We start from the raw sequence: 20,049 nt of genomic DNA on the forward strand, positions 1-20,049 counted from the left end.
AGTTGTGAAGGTCAAGTGCCAGCTTGGCCAAGCCATGAGTTCCCAAGAAAGTCAGGCCCACGCCACGGAAAATGTGGTGTGTGAGCACGTGCAGCCTTAAAGGACACGGGAGGCTCCTCCTCCACAGGAACTAATGCTACAGGATGACAGTAATGAAGGAAGGACCACTGTCAATGTTGGTGTGCTGTTTATCCTTACCAGCTCTTGCTTCCCCCCTCAGAGACATGCCCTCTTGACCCTTGCTCCCAACGCCCAGAGGAAGGTTTATGCAGGCATCATTAGTCTTTTTAAATGCATTCTTTTCCCCCAAGGCTTCCATCACGCCTTTAAAAGTTGGAGTCAGCACTGTGTTAACTTTCCAAGTTATTTTCATGTGATGTCTTCATGTTTTCCCCTAGCTGAAAGAGAGAGAGAGAAAATGTGTGTGTCTGTCTGTCTGTCTGTCTGTCTTGGTTTCCAACTGAGCTCCTTTGCAGAATATCTTACTGAGCACCTATTCCATGCTATATGTAAATAAGACTGCCATAACACCAACATTCTAAACAGGAATTCCAACAAATTTCTAGGTATATTTATCACATCGGCTTTACAGCTTCAGATTCACCTTCAATATTTTATCAAAAACAGGCTCCTAAATACAGTTTTCAAAAAGTGAAAAAGCATAATCGTCCCACAAGTATGAAAATGAACTTGCACAAAAGAGCCTGTTCAGCTCACTAATTCACGAGCAACCCAGCGACTCCGGGGACATTGTGAAGAACAGATGTATATGCATGAAATTGGCAATGCTGAAAGGAATTAGAGTGATACATGAAACGGCCAATAGCATGCAGAGCAAAATGGGTAATGTTTCAAGTCATCTACCCAAAACAGTGAGATGGAATGCATGTGTGTTTCTAGATCAGGAGACATAGGGATTGCTATGGACAGGACATATCTGAACTTAGTAGTTTTCTACAATTTAACTTCTTTTCCCCCCTAAAGATTATAAAAAATAAGGCAATCTGCCCAAGACAACCCGAGGGATGCACTCTCCTAGGCTCAAACAATTCTCAGGAAGTCTGCGCTATAGCACCTATGATTCCACTGAAGGATGCCCAAGGTTTTCTGGGGTCTTTTTCCAACTCTGGGTTATTTTCCTGATGGACTTTACAAAGAGAAAATCCTACTCTGTTTCTGTTAGTCTCCGGGAGCTTGTGGGTATCAGGCACGCACCCCATCACTGGGCTACAAACCTCTTAGCTCCTCCTCTTATAATTTTTTCTTTTCTTTGTTTGTTTGTTTGTCTATCTGTCTGTCTGTTTATTTTTTATACCTTTGAGGCAGAATCTCAGTAAATTGCTTGGGACTAGACCGGCATTTACTCTTAAATCCGGTGCAGACTTGAATTTAGGATCCTCCAGCTGAAGCCTCCTGCAGCCGGGATTACAGGCCTGTGCTACCAGGCCCCAGCTGGATTGTGTTTTTAAAAAGCCTCTTGGGAGCTTCACTTACAGGACAACCAGTGGGCATCAGAAAGTTTGGAGGGTGGGATCAGTATATAATCTCCACAATAGAACTCGGATTCTAGGGACGCCAGGCTGTGGTGGCGCACACCTTTAACACCAGGATACAGGAAGCAGAGGCAGGCAGATCCCTGAGTTCAAGGCCAGTCTAGTCTACATGGGGAGTTCCAGGACAGCCAGGACTACACAGAGAAACCCTGTCTTGAAAAACAAAAACAAGCAACAACAATCACAAAGGCAGGGAGCGGGATGGGGCCCACGCACCTGGCAGCCAGAGGCTAATCTCTCTGGAGATGGGTCTCTGCTTCTGCCACGTGTGTTCTGGAGATGACATTCAGGCAGTCAGGCTTGGTGGCAAAGGCTTGGACCAGAGGAGTCATCTCACCAGCCCCCACCGATGAGTTCTTATGCAAACTTTACACACGGTTTCATCAAACAAGAGTTCTACAAGATGTAAATAGTTCTCTTCATCCTGACCTTCCTTCCCCCACTCTCCAATGTAATCTCTACCTATGAATCATCTAAAGAGGAGTTGGCAGTGGACAGGATCATGTCACTGAGAGAAATAAAGCCTTGAGAAGAAACATGTCTGAGTCTGGTGAGTTTACTTCTGGAATAAACTTTCCACCCTGGGTCAAAATCCTACCACTGAGGTCACACTTGAAATTTAAATTCCATTTTAATATTAAGTATGGAGCCAACATAGTTTTGTTTTTTGTTTTTGTTTTTTTGGTTTTTTTTGCTCTGATTTAAAAAAAGGTGAGAGACAGAAAGGAGTGACATTTACATTTAAGAAATGTTGCCGGGCGGTGGTGGCGCACGCCTTTAATCCCAGCACTCGGGAGGCAGAGCCAGGCGAATCGCTGTGAGTTCGAGGCCAGCCTGGGCTACCAAGTGAGCTCCAGGAAAGGCGCAAAGCTACGCAGAGAAACCCTGTCTCGAAAATCCAAAAAAAAAAAAAAAAAAGAAAAAGAAAAGAAATGTAAATTATCCTGGGTGTGGCAGCACACATCTTTGATCCCAACACTCTTTGGGGGGCAGAGGCAGGTGGATTTCTGTGAGTTTGAGGCCAGCCTAGTTTACATAGTTCCAAGACAGTCAGAGCTATGTAGAGAGACCCTGCCTGAAACCACCCTCCCTCCCCCGAAAAATATTTTACATTATGACATGTGAAATCAACTTTGTATGTTTTATATTAGAATAGAAGTAAATATTTGGTTGTTTTCAAAATGTAAATTCTTCTCTTTTTCTTCTGTTTCATTTTGGTTTTGGTTTCTTTGTATAGCCCAGACTGTCCTGGAACTCTGTAGACCAGGATAGCCTCAAACTCACAGAGATCCGCCTGCTTCTGCCTCCCCAGTGCTGGGATTAAAGGCATGTACCACCACCAGCCCTTTTTCTTCTTTCTAAAGACAGGCTTTTTACCCATGGGTTTTCTTTGTACATTTTAGTGTGTGTGTCCATGCATGTGGAGGTCAGAGGACAATTTGTAGGAGGTGGTTCTTGCTACTCTGCGCCACCGGCCAGAAACTTGCAATCTTCCTGCCTCGCTTCCTAAGTAGCTGGATTACAGCCTTGTGCCTCTTCTCCTAGTTTACTTTGTGTTTCTAGGATCAAGCACCGTGGCCAGACGTGGGCAGGAAAGGGTTTATATAGCTCACACGTTCACATCACAGTCTGAAAGTCTGTGAACCTAGCCAGCCCCTTTGCTCCTTGTGTATTGTTCAGATCGGGTCGGCCTCTCAACACAGCGGGGATGGGAGGACGATGGGCACTAACACACAGTTCCAGAGCAATCCTGCTCAGCCATTATTCCCCTACTTAGGGAATCAATGGCATTAACATCTCCATTTAGAAAGAGGAAATGGGATCCGGTGACTTTTGTCAAGATATTCAGCAAACTGTTTCTTCAGGCGAGGTCTCCCTCTGTAGCCCAAGCTGACTTGGAATTTACAACCTAATCCACATCCACCCTAGCCTGGAACTTTGTGGCATCTGCTTAACTCTGCTTTCCAAATGTTGGCTGATATGTAAGAACCACCTCACGTTTTTTAATTTGAACTTTTATTTTCAACTTCTAAACCAGAGGTTCTCAACCTGTGGGTTGCAGCCCCTTGGGGGGGGAGACGATGGACAACACACACACACACACACACACACACACACACACACACACATGACACATATCAGATATTTATATTACGATTTATAACAGTTGTGAGATTACAGTTATAAAGTGGCGACGAAAATAATTTTATGGTGGTGGTGGGGGTGGGGGGTGTCACCACAACACGAGGAACTGTGTGACAGGGTCGCAGCACTAGAAGGTGGAGACCACTGTTCTAAAACCATTTGGGACAGTTTATGAGCGTTTATGTAGAAAGTGGGAAGAGCTTCCAGGCACCAGAGTTGACTGGATTTGCAACACTTGGCCATGAATTTGGTTCCTATTTTTTTTTTCTGGAGGTGGAGAAAGAACGTGATAGGTGACAAAGATTTCATAGGTCCTGGCCTGGATCTGGAGTCAACAGGAACCTCATGGCAGGGATATGTGTAGTGATAGTGGCATTTGACCTTTTAGTTGGTATCTTCCATCATGCTTCCTATAGCAGACATTCTTATACCAACCTGGAATATTACCACAGAGGATGTGCTTTGCCTGTAATTTGGTGGATAAATTTGAACAAAACACGGAAGGAATACAGCCTGGGGTCCCTTGTCTGCTAATTGCTTTCTAAATTGAGAAATCATTTGAGAGAATACATCTGAATGAGTGGTTAATCTGCCTACCGGACCATCCCAAGTAACCAAGAGTGACCTTGAAGGAACTGTTAGGTCTCTTTTTGTTTGTTTGTTTCTTTTTGAGACAGGGTTTCTCTGTGTAGCTTTGTGCCTTTCCTGGAACTCACTTTGTAGACCAGGCTGGCCTTGAACTCCACCTGCCTCTGCCTCCCGAGTGCTGGGATTAAAGTCGTGAGCCACCACCCGGCCTGTTAGGTCTTATTTATTTAAGTTGGCATCCTTTATCAGGAACCACTAATTCAAGTGTTCTATATCACCCCTTTAATTGAGGGCTTTGGTTATCTGCTCTCATGGAGCAAGGAAGATAGTGTAATGTTATAGGAAAATGTCAAATTATAAGTTTGACTACAAAAATCCTAATATATATGCTACAATTTTCAACTTTAAGAATGAGACACCAATACATCCCTTTACTTCAGCCTACTCTGGCCGCCTGTGAGAAGCAATATTATGCTAACGCCTTGGCCAACTTTTTCCCCTTAAAAGGAATTTCAAATATATGCAAGCTTCTGTGCTAGTGACTACTTGAAAGCAAAGCTTTATGTCACGTGTTACAGGATCCTGGAATAGATAACGTCAGCCTGAAAACGAAGGGCAGGCAGGTGTGAACAGCTGTCCCGTTCTGCCAGAAAAGAACGCAAATGGAGCGCCAGAAATAATAGACCCTCTCTGAAGCACCCACATTCTGTCAGATTCTCTTCAGTTCACCGAAAAGTACACCCTAGATAGTCCCCAAAGGCAGATGATTTAATATATTTTCATTTAGATACTATAGTGACTACAAATGTTCCTATTTATTTTGGAATCTCCTTTGTTCAGAATAGAATTCCAAATGAAAAACATAAATACTGGCAGCTTTTATTTCTGTCTGAGGCCAGTTGGTCCTCTTCCAAGGATGTAGGCAGATAGTAATGAAAAGAGTCCTTCATTAAAAAAAACAAAACAAAACGGAAGACATCCCCTTGAATCCAGTTTGTCTTGAGCAAATACATATTTGCTTACAATGCTTTGCTTTCTGCTGATTACTTCCATGTTGATAATATATGGTTGAGGCGTGTTGCAGAGACGATAATGAGTGCATATGGAAAAAGCAAAAAACGAATGTGAATCTTTCTGGAATAATCCAGAGTCCAGGAGCAATCAGAGTTGAAGAAGTTAATGAAGAGAGGCACTACATTCCAATTCTTGTCTGGGCTGTGGGTTAATGTACTGCTAACAGACTTGTTCAACATGACCTTCGAAAAAATGATTTATGTTTTTACAATTTCACTCATGTGTATAATATACTTTGATCAAACACCCACATTAACCTTTCTTATTTCCTTCTACCCTGAACACCTCTGCTCCCCAACAAACTTCTCTCCTAATTTGCTGCCTTTTTGTTTTGTGTCCCGCTGTATTTAATCAAGGTGGCTTGATGAGTTGAGCATGGGTTATTTACTAGAGCAAGGGCTACTTACCAGTGACTGCACCAAGAAGCCCCGGTCTCCTAGCAACCATTAAACTGTTAATGAGCCCCACCCTCCATCCATGATAGAACATTGATGGACCAGGCCTTGGGCAGTAACAACTGCTATCCTGAGTTCATATTTGCAAAATCCATGTCATGTCCAGAAGACAGTTTCACAGCCTTCCCCCTCGGCTCTTACCTTCTCTCCACCCCTTCTTCTGCAATATTCCCTGAACCTTGGATGGATTGATACTGATGCTCCATCTAGGGCTGAGCAGTCAGTAGCCATTTATTTTCAGCACTTTGACTGAAAGTTATGAGTCTTTGCATTAAAACTGTCACCCATTGCACACAGGAGCTTCTCTGACCAAGGCTGAGAACAACATTGATCTATAGCTCACCCCTCCCAACACACACACACACACACACACACACACACACACACACACACACACACACACTTATGAACGGGGCTTTTCACTACCTGTAGAACTACTGCAAATGTCACAGAAGCCGTTGAAGGATGTTGTGGCAAAGTTGTCATTTAAACCTAAGAAGTACTTTTAGCTCCTATCCCAACTTCAGGGCTGGAAGTTGCAGTTCAATAGCAGTGTTCTTAGATTTGACATATTTTTTAAAATGCACCAAGAGAGAGAATTAAGAACTTCAACCGGGGTGGGGAATATTTTCTGAAGAATTGCATGAATTGAATAGTTGCCGGCAGGACACACTGGCTACGGTCCTCCATCCAGAGGAAAGAGAGGGTAGACCAGCGAGCGTATAGGTACTCCTCCTACATCTACCGCTGGGAGTCCTGTGCTTTTTTTGTTTGGTTGGTTTGGTTTTTTTGAGAGAGGGTTTCTCTGTGTAGCTCTGGCCACCCTGAAACTCTGTAGATCAGGCTGGAGATCCACCTGCATCTGACTCCTGGGTGCAGGGATCAAAGTCACGCACCACCACTGCCTGCCTTGCTTTGTTTGTTTTTTAAGGTTTTTTTTTTTCTTTTCTTTTTGCTTTTGCTTTTGTTTTTTTTTCCCTAGCCTTTTGAGAGAAAATTGGCAATTTGTACAATTTTAATGTGTACAATTCGATGGTTTGTTGTGCATGTATATTGTGAAATGAATACCACAGTAAATTAGTTAAGAAATCTGTCACCTCACAGTCATTTTTTCTGTGGCACTGAGGACAACTTCACTCTATGCTCTTAGCAAATTTCAAGTGCCCGCCACAGTATGCTGAGCTATGATTACCATGCTATACCTTACGCCTCAAGAACTTGCTCGTTTTCTTTTCTATTTGGTTTGGTTTTTGCTTTACCTTTGAGATTGAAAAAATTTTTTTTCTGGAGATAGGGTTTCTCTGTGTACTCCTGGCTGGCCTGGAACTCATGCTGTAGACCAGGCTGGCTTTGAACTCACAGAGATCGGCCTGCCTCTGCCTCCTAAGTGCTAGGATTAAAGGCGTGTGCCACCACTACCAGGCTGAAATTGTAATTTAATTAAAACATTTCCCCACTCATTTCCTCCCTCCATACCCTCCACTATAGACCCCACCCCCATCTACCCATTCCCACTTCACATCCCCCCTTCAAATTCATGGCTCTTTTTTCATTAATTCCTGTTGGTTGTCTAAGTGAAAGTGTATATCTTTGGTAGCATCTCTCCAAAGCCCTCAGCCCTTTCCACCACTGTATTACTTTCTGTTTCTCTGAGTCCAACCTTTTAGATGCCCTAAGACAATGCCAGTTGGACAGTATTTGTTTTCCTCTACCTGTATCATTTATTATTGTTGTTGTTTTGGATGTAGGGTTTCATGTAGTATAGACTGGACTTGAACTCCTGATTCTTCTGCCTCCATCTCCTGAGTGTTGGGATTACAGGTGTGTGCCACCATTCACTTAGTATAATGCTTTCAAGGTTCATCTTTGTTACTTCTTTTTTGTTTGTTTGTTTGTTTGTTTGTTTGTTTTGAGATAGTGTTTCTCTGTGTAGCCCTGGCTGTCATGGAATTAGCTTTGTAGCCCAGGCTGGTCTCAAACTCACAGAGAACTACCTGCCTCTGTGTCCTGAATGCTGGGATTAAAGGTGTGCGCCACCACTGCCCAGCCATCTTTGTTATTTCGAATATTAGGATCTACTGATTGTATTGTTTGTTAGGGTTTGTTTGTTTATGTTTTGTTTGTTTTTGATACAGGGTCTCACTCTGTGTCCCAGTCTCATATGGAACTCACTATGTAGCTCATGCTGGCCTGGAGCTTAGAATAATGCTTTTACCTCTGCCTCCTAAGTGCTGGGATTATAGGCGTGAGCCTCTCATGTGCTGACTTTTATAGAAAAATAAGATTCTACTGTGTACACCATCTCTCTATATATATGAAGACTGATCTAGTAAGATAGAGAAATGGTGTACAGCTGTTTGGTTGTGTGTGTGTGTGTGTGTGTGTGTGTGTGTGTGTGTGTGTGTGTGTGTGTGTGAATATTGTTGTCGGTTGATGCCATGTGTGTTAGGTAAGCCCTCGATCACCAGCTACATCCCACTCCATATGGCATAACTACTTTCTCTAATCTTCCACAACACCGTTCGTACGTGGACTATCCAGGAGTGAACGCAGACGCGCAGCTGCCTCTTTGAGATTTTGGTTTTCTTCCCTCAGAATACAGAGTCAGGAATGGGGAAGCTGCACACAGCGCCTTTGAACATGTGTCTGGATATCTGGTGGGACTGGAACATAAGGGACAGGAGGGGAGTGACTGAGAAACCTAGGCTGAAGAGGTGGCCAGGAACCACACCTTGAAGGGCCTCACAAGCCTGCTAAGGTCTTCTGCAGGGGCCTGCAGGCACCTGTCAGGTCTGAACAGTCTCCTGTCTTCCCCGGCCACAGACGCCCAGGCTGCTCAGTCTCTGCTTAGCCAGCTGTCGTGATCCACCACCCTATCTCTGGCATCTGGAAATGTGCCCTGGGCTCCTAGCCTCTTTGTTTCCTGTAGGGCTGTACATGGCCTTCGTGTTAACAGATTTTCAGTGCGAATTATGTGATGGCCCGATGCTTGAGAGATGACAAAAATAATCGACGTGTGTGTGTGTGTGTGTGTGTGTGTGTGTGTGTGTGTGTGTGTGTTGGACTTTACAGTGAAATCTGAGAAATCAAGCATCTCTTCAACCCTTCATCTCTGGGACAGAAACAGAAGGGAAGGGAGATTCTTATCTGTTGAGCTCCTTTGGTGGAGACGGGAATCACCACCGCTAAGAACATCTCTCCTTCTTCCAAGCTTCTTCTGGGGCTGGTGGCCCAGGCAGTGTATCTCCTTGGAGGTCATGACAACCATAAACTCTAATTCCCTATTGGTGCAGCCAAATTCATTGTCAAACCTGGAAATGTGTTTGAGATTGTTTTTATTAAGGGCAATGCCGGTCTCAACATCAAAAGCAGACGAGTGAATGTCACTGCCAAGTTCTCAGGGCACAACTGGTTCTCAGTCTAGACCAGGGTGCCCTTTAGGAGACCTTTCCATGCTGTCTGCACTACCTCCCCCCCCCACCCCAAAAACAGATTATTTTTATTTCGTGTGCATATGAGTCTCGCCTGTATATATGGGCATCACATGCATGCCTGGTGCTCAAGGAAGCCAGAAGAGGGCATCTGATTTCCTGGGACTGTAGCTACCGATGGTTGTGATTCACCTTTGGGTGCTGGGAACCAAACCCAGGTTCCCTGGCAGAGCAGCCAGGGCTCTTAACTTCTAAGCCACCATTCCTGCCGCTCTACTGCCTTCTTTGGCAGCTTTGTCTGAACGTTAGGTCAGCAGCATGAATCTTAAAAGGTCTTATTAATAAAATCAAACCTGGAGCCAGGTATTGGGGTGAACGCTGGAAGATCAGACAAGCAGAACGAGCCATAGCTTCCTCACCTCGCCAGTTCCTCAGCTGATTCTGTTTCCTCAGACTGGAAGCCTCTGAGTCCTCATCCAAACGGATCTCAGCTGAACTGTTGCTTGAAAGCCTAAAAGCTTAACAGGCTCTAGTTCCTGGTCCACACACCTTATATACCTTTCTGCTTCCTGCCATCACTTCCTGGGAATAAAGGCGTGAGTCACCATGCCTGGCTGTTTCCAGTGTGGCCTTGAACTCACAGAGATCCGGATGGATCTCTGCCTTCAGAATGCTAGGATTAAAGGTGTGTGCCATCATTTTCTGGCCTCTGTATCTAGTGGCTGTTCTGTTCTCTGACCCCAGATAAGTTTATGAGGGTGCACAATATTTTGGGGAACACAATATCACCATATAGGACAGATCCACAGCCGGCTCTTTTGGAGCAGACACCTAATTAGCCATACCAGTGAGTTTGCTGCTGAGCTCAGTTTACTACCTGGCTCCCAGCCTAGTCAGGGCCAGCAGCTACCAGGCTGGCATTCCAGTCATTTTCATGTTCATGGGGCCGCCTGCAGTCTTCTAAGGGGCAGTGATATCTTAGACCATGGCTATGAATTCCTCCACGATGCCAAAATTATCATGGATGACTGGCTGGGAATGCTTAAGAAATTGGTGTTGCAAAATGCACTGTTGCTGACCATGAGGAATTGATCACGACTTGTATTCATCTCAAATATGGACATCAGCAAAGGGGCGAAATGTTGGATCTTTGGCTCTGCACTTCCAAATGAGTGTAGCCTTCTCCACGGTAGTGAAAAAATGCCAGAGAGATTCCCAACATATTCAGCACTTTTGACCTACCATTTGAGGAAGGCAGAGTCTTCCTTCTTAAAAGATGCATATGAGTTGTCCCTTGATGACAACCTTCCTATTCTCAGCCTTGGCTGTGCCATTTTACTCACCATGAGTGGAATCACACTAGAATATTGTATCATGCCATGGAGATCAATTAAGTGTCACTGATGGCCACAATGTCCCCTTTGCTATAGTGACAGAAATGCTGGTAGTGGCCAGCTCCCCTTCTGGACAAATCTGCTACTCTGAGCTTGGAAGAGAACTGTATAACAACAGAAGATATGGCTGTCTGTCAAACAGGGATTGGTTGGTGATGAGGCATTTTAAAGAGATCATTCCAGATGTCCTGGCGAGCTGTGGGTAGTGACACACACCTGAAATCCCAGGACTGGGAAGTTAAAGTAGGAGAATTGTGAGTTTGGGGCTAATCTGGGTTACTAGTGCGATCCTGTTTCCGGAAGACTAAAATAAAGAAGCGAAAACAGAGTACTATGGAAGGTGGACTGCAGTAGACTAGAAGAGGAGAAAGGGGGGCAGTCAGAACGCCCCAGCAGGTCGACACTCAAGTTGTGATGCTGTAGAGAGGAAGGGTCAGAACGCCCCAGCAGGTCGACACTCAAGTTGTGATGCCATGGAGTTGCCCACAGTGTGAAACCAGAGGAATGGTAAAATTACATAACGCCAGTAGCTCATTTCACTGCTGCCATGCTTATCTGACAAGGATAATTGAGAAAATGGGTTCTTCCCACTTAGACCCATTATCAGAGCGCCTGAATTAATGAGCCCAGTAACTCCCGAAAGACAAATGGAGACGGTGTTCCTTCCTTCACGGAGGTCTTTCCTTCGGCTGTGTTGAAAGCTGAGTTTACAGGAACTGTTTGAGCCCCAGAATTGACAGTTTCAGTAACTCCACCTTTAGAACAGAAAATGTGAGTAATATTTAGCATAGTGCTCTCCCACTGTAGTTACAGGAACGCAAGGCTGTCACATCCTACCTACCTCCATCTGTCAGTGCCACACTCCCCCCCATCCCCCACCCACCTACCCCCTCCTTTTTTTTTTTTTTCTTTTTTTTTTTTACAGCATTAAGTAGTTGAGAGAAGACTTTAGCGTAAAACTCCGCTGTTGAAGCCTGGAGTTGTGGATGGTGTTCTTATTTTTGGGGGCTGTATTAAGCTCGAAACTAGTCAATAGCGTATTCCTTTATTAAAGGCTTTAAGAAAGCTTGTCATAGATGAACAGCTAAATGTCTCCATCAGATAGCAAATGGTTTTTAAAAATGTTTTGATCCTATTTTTCCCCCAAGTAGAGTATTTTCTTTTGTACCTAAGATACACTTGGTATTTGCAGTTGGTTCCCTACCACACCCTCTCTGATGATCAAGGTCAACAATAAAATAACCCCTTAGTTCGGAGGCTGTAACTCATTCGGTTAACAAGAAACAGCCATTGAAAAGAGCCCTGGTGCCTCCCAGATTGGGTTGTTATTCAGGCAGACTCAACTGCGATCGCTCTCTTGGCGGACTCCACAGCCCGAATGTAAGATGTGTTCTGTGGGCAACCATCTGCTTATTTTCTTTCCTAGACGAGTGGTTAGCCCACGTTGGATATCCTGTGTTTATGGAATTCCAGAAAGGCTATGTCATAGAAATCGCTGGCGTGCGCGTGCGAACGTGCGTTCCGATTTATGGAGAGACCGTAAACGGAAACAGCTTGCGGAGAAATCCACCCGCTGGTGGTGCCCGAGGTGTTCTCCGAAGATGCTGGCCTTCATTCCCAAGCGCTTTATCGGCTGTCTACTTCTTAAGTAGCAGAAAGTAAACAATAGATCCAAGTGTCAGAGGCTGAGGAGCCGGGATAGGAAAATCATGAAAGCCAGACACTCCAGTTTCTTCTCTATCATTCGTAACGTTAAAAAACAATCCTGAAGCTGCAATTAAACACAAGAAACCCTAATTTATATTTAAAAGTTCACTGTTTCCCATAAAATCTCAGAGGGTTCCCAAATTAGCATCAGCTTAAAAAATAAACAAAGACCACAAGGGAAAAGCCTAGAATTTAATAGAAAGAAAGAGTCTTTATAAAAGCTTTTAGACTTTTTTTTTAACTTTTAAAAAAGTTCTGTTCCACTGTTCATTTCAATGAACTTGACTTTGTGTGAGGAGGGAGACACAGTCTTTGAGTTCCAGGGTTTTGTCTGTGATTTTAACATCACCATTCACACGAGTACTAAAGAAACTGTCTGTTCTGGTTTCCATAAACGCACTTAATGCCTTAATTCACCTGAACCAACAACTGACTGCTACAGGCCATTTTGAAACAACTTTCCCTAATTATTAAAGGTAGCATGTGCTTCTCATATTCCTTCAAATGCTGATCCTTGAAACAAAAACAAAAACATACCTTTCTCCTGTGTTCCATTCACTGTTCACTGTTGTAATGTAAGCAGGGCCTCTTTGGGGGGAAAAATGCAAAATGGAGTTTAACCCACAATTGAGTCTTACATCCTGTGGTCTTGGAATTTTAAATTTTCATTCAAAACACACATTATAAACAAACTCTCCCAAATGACCATCTAGAGAAGAATGTGGCAGAGATCCAGAAACAATTGTAATATTTGGACCAAGCATGAGCACAAATAGCCAGTGTGTGTTTTCATGGGGGGCGCAGGGGGAGGGGGGGATTATGGTTTGCCGTTTCACAAACCCTACAGGGGATTTGTAGATGGGCAGAGCTAAATTCCATGTCGGTTGAGTGTCTCCAGAAGAAAACAATCCCTTGACAGTTAGTAAAGAAGAGCTCATAAAAGGATCCTCTCGTTTGTTGGAAGCCATGCTGGGGTTGAAATGGCAGTTAAAACCCCAGCCACCACCACTGAGCCATGTTCCAAACACCCAAACGGTCTTTTTAAACAACTCATATCTACAAATATCGGAGGAAACTTCCTGGGCAATAAATGCCTATCAACTCAAGCTCAAAGCCTTGCAGCTAACACCCCATCTTTAGCATAACAGTGGAGACCGATTCAGGGGGAGGAAGGGTGTTGGAGAAAAGACCACAGACATTTTTCCGTCCTTGAGTCAGGAACATCCAACTAGAGTCTAGGCAGGGACACCAGTCGTGTCGTTGAGAGCCCACCGAGCAGGATTCAGGAGTGCCGGTGCTGAAGATGATTTCTAGGAAGATGAAGTCCATGCTGTGTAGCAAGGTCAGGCTTCAAAGGGAAAAGGTGGGAAGAGGAAGCTGCAGAGAACCACCCCAGTGTGCACACTGCCCTATGGGAGCAGGTCATCTCTACCCCAGAAAAGGACTGAAAAGGAAGAGGCACTAAAATCCTTACACACACACACACACACACACACACACACACACACACACACACACACACACGGCGGCATGAGAGGGATGAGCAGCTGAGAAATCAGAATCATTTCATGGCCCTACCTCCTTACCTCCCTAGCAAAGTTTAACATGATGCTACCTGGTCCATTTCTCATTTCAGCCCTCAGTCAATTTTAATGGTCTGTGAATTCATCCATTCTTTAAGATTTGTTTAGAAGAACAGCATTATCTAGAGATCCACCCCAAATCTCATGCCTAGTTTTAATAGTATCATACAGCACTCAGACTAGCTCTACAGGAACTGACAGGATTCTCTCCTCTGTAATGAACTGCCTGCAAGTCGGCCTTCCCACCTCCATAACGTTTCAGTTTCGATTTTTGTACACGATTCTGAGAAGCCTGGGTGGACTAATATAGCATCATAGGCCGTTTGGGTTTTTAATCATCGTGAAAATGCATCATATCACCGGGAGAGACAAAAGAAAATAGAGGTTCTTCTTAGGAGCCCTGTGAAGCTCACCAGGCACAAGCAGGAAACAGTGAGCGGCTTCTCAGAAGACAGAGCCAAGGCTGCTTTAGAATGATCTGGTACTCATCATGAAAATGATAATTATCTCTGAATATTAGCACTGATGATGTGTGACCTTTGAGGCAAAATGGAGGGGGGCTTCAGGACAATCGCTTTTGAACCAGGGTGAGGCAGTTCTGCCCAAACTCCTTCACACATCCAGCTCCTTGTACTGTATCTCCTTTTTTTTTTTTTTTTTTTTTTTTTTTTTTTTTGGTTTTTCGAGACAGGGTTTCTCTGTGTAGCTTTGGAGCCTGTTCTGGAACTCGCTCTGTAGCCCAGGCTGGCCTTGAACTCACAGAGATCCGCCTGCTTCTGCCTCCCGAGTGCTTAAATTAAAGGCGTGTGCCGCCGCCGCCGCCGCCGCCGCCGCCGCCACCCCACCTCCCCACCCCCCCACCCCCCACCCCCCCACCCCCGGCTGTACTTATCTCTCAATTCATATTTATATAGGTTATTTAATGCAAAGGCAGGGTTTGGGAAGCAGTGGAAATGGCTTAAAAGGTTTGGGGCTCAGGGAGAAGATGGTTTCAAATTGAGTGTCTCTCTGTCTCTGTCCTTCCCTCTCCCCTCCACCCTCTCTCCTTTCTGAAGTCCTAGAGCTTGAACCCAGGACCTTACCTCATGTCAAGGAGCTGGCTCTGCACCTATCCATTGTACATCTCCAGCCATGATTTTGTCAGCATCTGACCTGGGCATCCTGGGGCAAATCAGCTGAATTTTGGATTCTCATTTCAAATAGGGATCAGAAGCATCCCCCTTGCAGAGCAGGGGATGGGTATTACAAATGATAATGATTGATATCGAGGGGCCCAGCATGTCTTTCCTTTTCCCACATAGCTTTCACCAAAGAAATGTCTGAATCTGTACTGCTGAAAGCGCCCAGTATCTACCGAGTGCTGGAGTTTGCCGGGTGAACTGGAAACTGAGGGCTATTGTCCTCTGCTTGTGCATTTGACAACCTTCCTGTTGGAATTCACATTTAAAGCACTTTGGTCATCTTACCTGAGTCAAATTCACTATTTAAGTAAAAGAAATTTTGATGAGGAAGCCCAGCAGCCTGTGTGAAGTGAGTTTCCCTCTCTCTCTCCCTAGCATTTACCACTGCTGTTTAATTTCTTACAAGGCTTTTATCACCACTGAAAATCCCTTACATACGCTGTCCTTGATTTTCTGTCTTCATATTTGAATTCGTAATGCAAGTTCCCCAAGGACAGCCTCACCTCCGGTTCAGCCCTGTCTCCCCAGTTCTTGCCTGGCTCACGGTACATATTCAGCAAATATTATTTTTGAGTTAATGAATGGCAGGGGAAAGTTCAATAAGATAAAAGGGAGCTAAGCTGAATGAAGCCGTAAGGTTCTTGAATGAGGTGCATATTTGGTAAAACCGCCTGATGGTAAATTCAGAAAGTTGTTCTGAGCTAGGGGGAGTTTATCTGGCCTGTGGTCCTAGGCAGATATCTTCACCACAAACTTTAAAGAAATTCACCCTAAAACATCCAGACAGAAAGGGATCGCTAATCTGCTGACTGCTTTGCACCAGACAAGTGAGCTTAGTATCACGGTTACTAGCCTAATTTATAGATTATTTCAGAAGTTAAGGCGTATAAGCAAAGTTCCCAACGGTGCCGACTAAAATCTGGCCTTCCTCCCTGCCTCACAATCTTGTGTTGGGTTAAATCTCACGGCGAAAAAAACATCATTGTATTGTGTGTGTGTCTGTGAGTGTGTGTGTGTGTGTTTCCCTTCAGATTCTTTGATTGCTATAAGTGAAAGTTGTTTGTTCTCTTCTGGGACTGATTGCTCGAAATCAAAATTGCTTATAATCCTGGAAGCAGGGCATGGTGACGAATGCCTTTAATCCCAGCATGGGAGGCAGAGGCAGGCGAATCCCTGAGTTCAAGGCCAGCCTGGTCTATAAACCCTGTCTTAAAAAACAAAAACCAAACCAAACCAACCAAACAAACAAACAAAGAAACAGAATATTCCTGGAAACTGATAATAAGATTTTCACCCCACCCTTCACCCCCCTGGGGCAGAACATGGCCAGAGGGAGTCTGACTTTTCTGTGCATGTAATGTTGCCAGATAAAGAACACTATTAAACTTTCATTTCAACTGCTGGGAGATGTAGCTCAGTGGTGAAGTACTTGACCAACATATTAGGTCCTAAGTTTAACACGTGGTTGTGAAATACATGCATGAATAAAGTAAATTAATAATGTGAGACAAACAGCAAATAATTTTAGTGTAATTATTATCTGGTATTTCGAGACAGGGTTTCTCGGTGTAGCTTTGCGCCTTTTCTGGAACAAATTTGGTAGTCCAGGCTGGCCTCGAACTCACAGAGATCCGCCTGGCTCTGCCTCCAAAGTGCTGGGATTAAAGGCGTGCGCCACCACTGCCCGGCTTATTATCTCACACATGGGACAAATGTATACTATCGAGGAAAAATAATTTAAAATGGAATAACATTGGTTCTGGGCACTTAAAATGAAGTTAGGTAGCCATTATTAACCAGACCCTAGAGACTTTTCTGCACTTGAACCTTTGAGCTGGGCTGTAGACAACTCCTCCTTGCATGCCGGTTAACCTTTGAAATGTGTTAGCATCTGCAGACCACCTGCACAAGAAACTCCACCCCCAACCCTCAAAGCCTAAGACCATATTCAAACTCTTTTTTGTAAATTAATTAATTAATTAATTAATTTTTTGGTTTTTTGAGACAGAGTTTCTCTGTGTAGCTTTGGAGCCTGTCCTGGAACTCACTCTGTAGCCCAGGCTGGCCTCAGACTCACAGAGATCTGCCTGCCTGTCTCCCGAGTGCTGGGATTAAAGGTGTGCACAACCACCTCCCGCTCAAACCCTTTTTTAGAAGACAGCTTAACTTCTGCCAGCACCAAACACCCGCAAGTGACGCAGTCACCAGCCCCCTGACCGGCAGGTGTCAGCTCCGCTACTTTGGACAGCCTCGTGTACATTTTAAAGTAGGCTTGAATCTGTTTTCCTGGATTACAACCCCAATTATTCCCAAATCAAAAAAAAAAAAAAACAAAAAACAAAACAAACAAACAAACAAACAAAAAACCCAGTCTTTGATCTCAACTAGGCTGGTATTGTTCTAGGTAAACAAAACAAAACAAAACAACAGAACAAAAACCTCACTACAGGTGCACATGATGTTTACTGAAATTCAGATGTATGTACTTTTATTTGCTAAATCTAGCAAATATGAAGATTCTCTTCTATACATTTAAATTTTTGTTCCATGTGCACAGATTGCCCATTTAAAATGTAATTGAGATTTAAAATAATAAAGTTTTTTTTTGTTGTTGTTGTTGTTTTTTCTTTCTTTGTAACCGTGGCATTGTTAGAAGCAATATTGTCATCAGACTGGAGCTCAATGGAATGAGCTGAAGTCGAATAATTTAAAAAATAAGCATTAAAGGACTGAGTTTGCAAAGGTGACTTTTAAAGACATGTACCCGGGTGGAGGGTACAGCAAAGAGGAGAACATTGGAAAACATACCTCCTGGAAAACTGTAGTAAAGGAAGCTCTCAGAGTCCTCTTTGGGCCTGGAGCCTCAAGAGAGGGAGACAAAGGTCTCTGGAATCCAGACCATGTAACTTCTAGGCAGAACCTTAAATGCACTGTTAACTCCTCTTCCCCTTCTTACCGTTCACATTTGAAAAATAACAGAGCTCCGTTTCCCATACCATTTCTGATGTCATTCCTTTTTTGTTCCCTGATTCCCAGAAGCAGCGCTTCCAGGAGTAGCCTGGCCGTGGTCTTCAAGGGAACATCAGCACAGACTGTGTAATTCCCCTTCGAATCACCGCTTCCCTGTCCTCTGGGCTATAATCAAAGGTGGGGAAGAGAAAAGGCATCGTAGGCCACTCATTGAGCTACGGAGAAAGGCTAGAACAGTACACAAACTGGAGCTATCTGGAACCATTTGTGAGAGCTTAGGAAACCTTACTTAATTTCTCTGGGTCATAGCTTCCTTCCTTAATTTCTCTGAGACATAACTTCCTTAAAAAGGGGTGCAGAAGTCTTAGGGACAAAGAAGGAGCCACAAAGATCATGTTGATTAAAACTACTAGAATTAAGTGGGTGATTTATACTTCCACCCATTAATTTTTTCCTCTCAAGATAAGCTGAGGAGATGGCTCCATCGGTAATGTGCTTGCCGCGAGAGCCCGAGGCCTTGAATTCTAACTCAAGCAGCCACGTAAAAAAGCCAGGTGCCATGGTGTGTGGCCCACACCTGTAACTCCAGGGCTGGAGAGGCAGAGAAGGAAGGATCCTGGGGTTTCATAACTGGCAGGTCTATCCAAATCAGTGAGCTCCGTGTTCAGTGAGAAACTGTCTCAGGAAATTACAGAGAGAATGATTGAGGAAGAAGCCTGAAGTCGACCTCCAACCCCACCTGTACTGGCGTGAGCGTGCACACACACAAATATGATCATGCCACTTATGAGATGTTAAAGGACCCGCCTGGAAAACAATCTTGATTTTGGTGTGAGAAGTTTCTGGGTTTTCTGAGGAGTTCGTTTCAGTCCTACTTGGACATTTGTATCAGCACATGTCTCACCAAGGCAAAGCTCGTGATGACATTGGAAATCATTTAATTGGATGATGTGTAGCCATCCCCTCCCCCTCCTCTCCCTTCCTCTTGTTTGTTTGCCCGCTCTCTTAACAACTTTATTAAGATGTATAAGCCATATAATCGAATGATTTAAAGTGCATATTCAGGACTGGGCTATAGCTCAGTTGGTAGAGTCTTCCCTTAGCATGCACAAAGCCCAAAGTTCAGTCCCAGCACGGCACAAACTGGGTGTGGTGGCACATGCCTCTAACCCCAGGGCTCTGAAGATGGAGGTAGGAGGATCAGGAGTTCAAGTCAGGTTCAGGCACATAGTGAGTTCCAGGCCCGCCTGGGATTCGTGAAACACTGTTTCACAAGACAAAACCAACAAACCAACTAAAGTACACATTCAGTGATTCTTAGTAAGTTCACACAGGTGTATACTTGTCGTTCCGGTCAATTTTCATTATTCCCTGGCCCCGCCTCAAGCCCTGCACCCTTTGGCAGTTAACATCTATATATACATCCCTCAGGTCTAGCCACCCAATCTCCAGTCTCTATGTCATCTCTATTTATAGTCCTCAGGTCTAACCAGCCAGTCTCCAGCCTCTATATCATCTATATACATCTCTCTATATATATATATCCCTCAGGTCTAACCAGCCAGTCTCTAGTCTCTATATCATCTATGTATACATCTGTATATACATCCCTCAGGTCTAGCCAGCCAGTCTCCGGCCTCTATATCATCTATGTATACATCTGTATATACATCCCTTGGGTCTAGCCAGCCAGTCTCCGGCCTCTATCAATCTATTGTCTTTACAGACTTCTCTTTCTGGATATTAGAATCCTACTATACAGTATCTTCTTGCAATATGCCTCTTACAATATAGCGCAGTTTTGGAAGTTTATAGCAACTATCAGTATTTTACTTTTTTTAATAGCTTAATTGTCTGTTTCTGGACTTATCCCATTTTGTTTATGGATTCGTCAATTGGTGTGCATTTCAGTTTCACACTTGTAGATATGGCCAATAACACTGCCACGAATCTTTATGCTTTTGTATG

The 20,049-nt window shown here is 44.1% G+C and overlaps 1 protein-coding gene and 1 long non-coding RNA gene across 2 annotated transcripts in view; one reads left to right on the forward strand and one right to left on the reverse strand.

Annotated features, from left to right (window-relative positions):
* The window catches only part of Rbpj (recombination signal binding protein for immunoglobulin kappa J region), a 207,163-nt gene that overhangs the window by 94,295 nt on the left and 92,819 nt on the right, over nt 1-20,049 (forward strand). The gene's annotated exons all lie outside the window — the stretch shown is intronic.
* Nucleotides 11,172-13,063, reverse strand: LOC121832579 (uncharacterized). Its single transcript, XR_006076196.2, has 2 exons — nt 11,985-13,063; nt 11,172-11,395 (listed from the first exon to the last, which is right to left on the reverse strand). It is a non-coding gene; the product is annotated as an uncharacterized LOC121832579 (long non-coding RNA).

This window comes from Peromyscus maniculatus, chromosome 10 (genome assembly GCF_049852395.1).
Source record: "Peromyscus maniculatus bairdii isolate BWxNUB_F1_BW_parent chromosome 10, HU_Pman_BW_mat_3.1, whole genome shotgun sequence".
Classification (NCBI taxonomy): domain Eukaryota; kingdom Metazoa; phylum Chordata; class Mammalia; order Rodentia; family Cricetidae; genus Peromyscus; species Peromyscus maniculatus.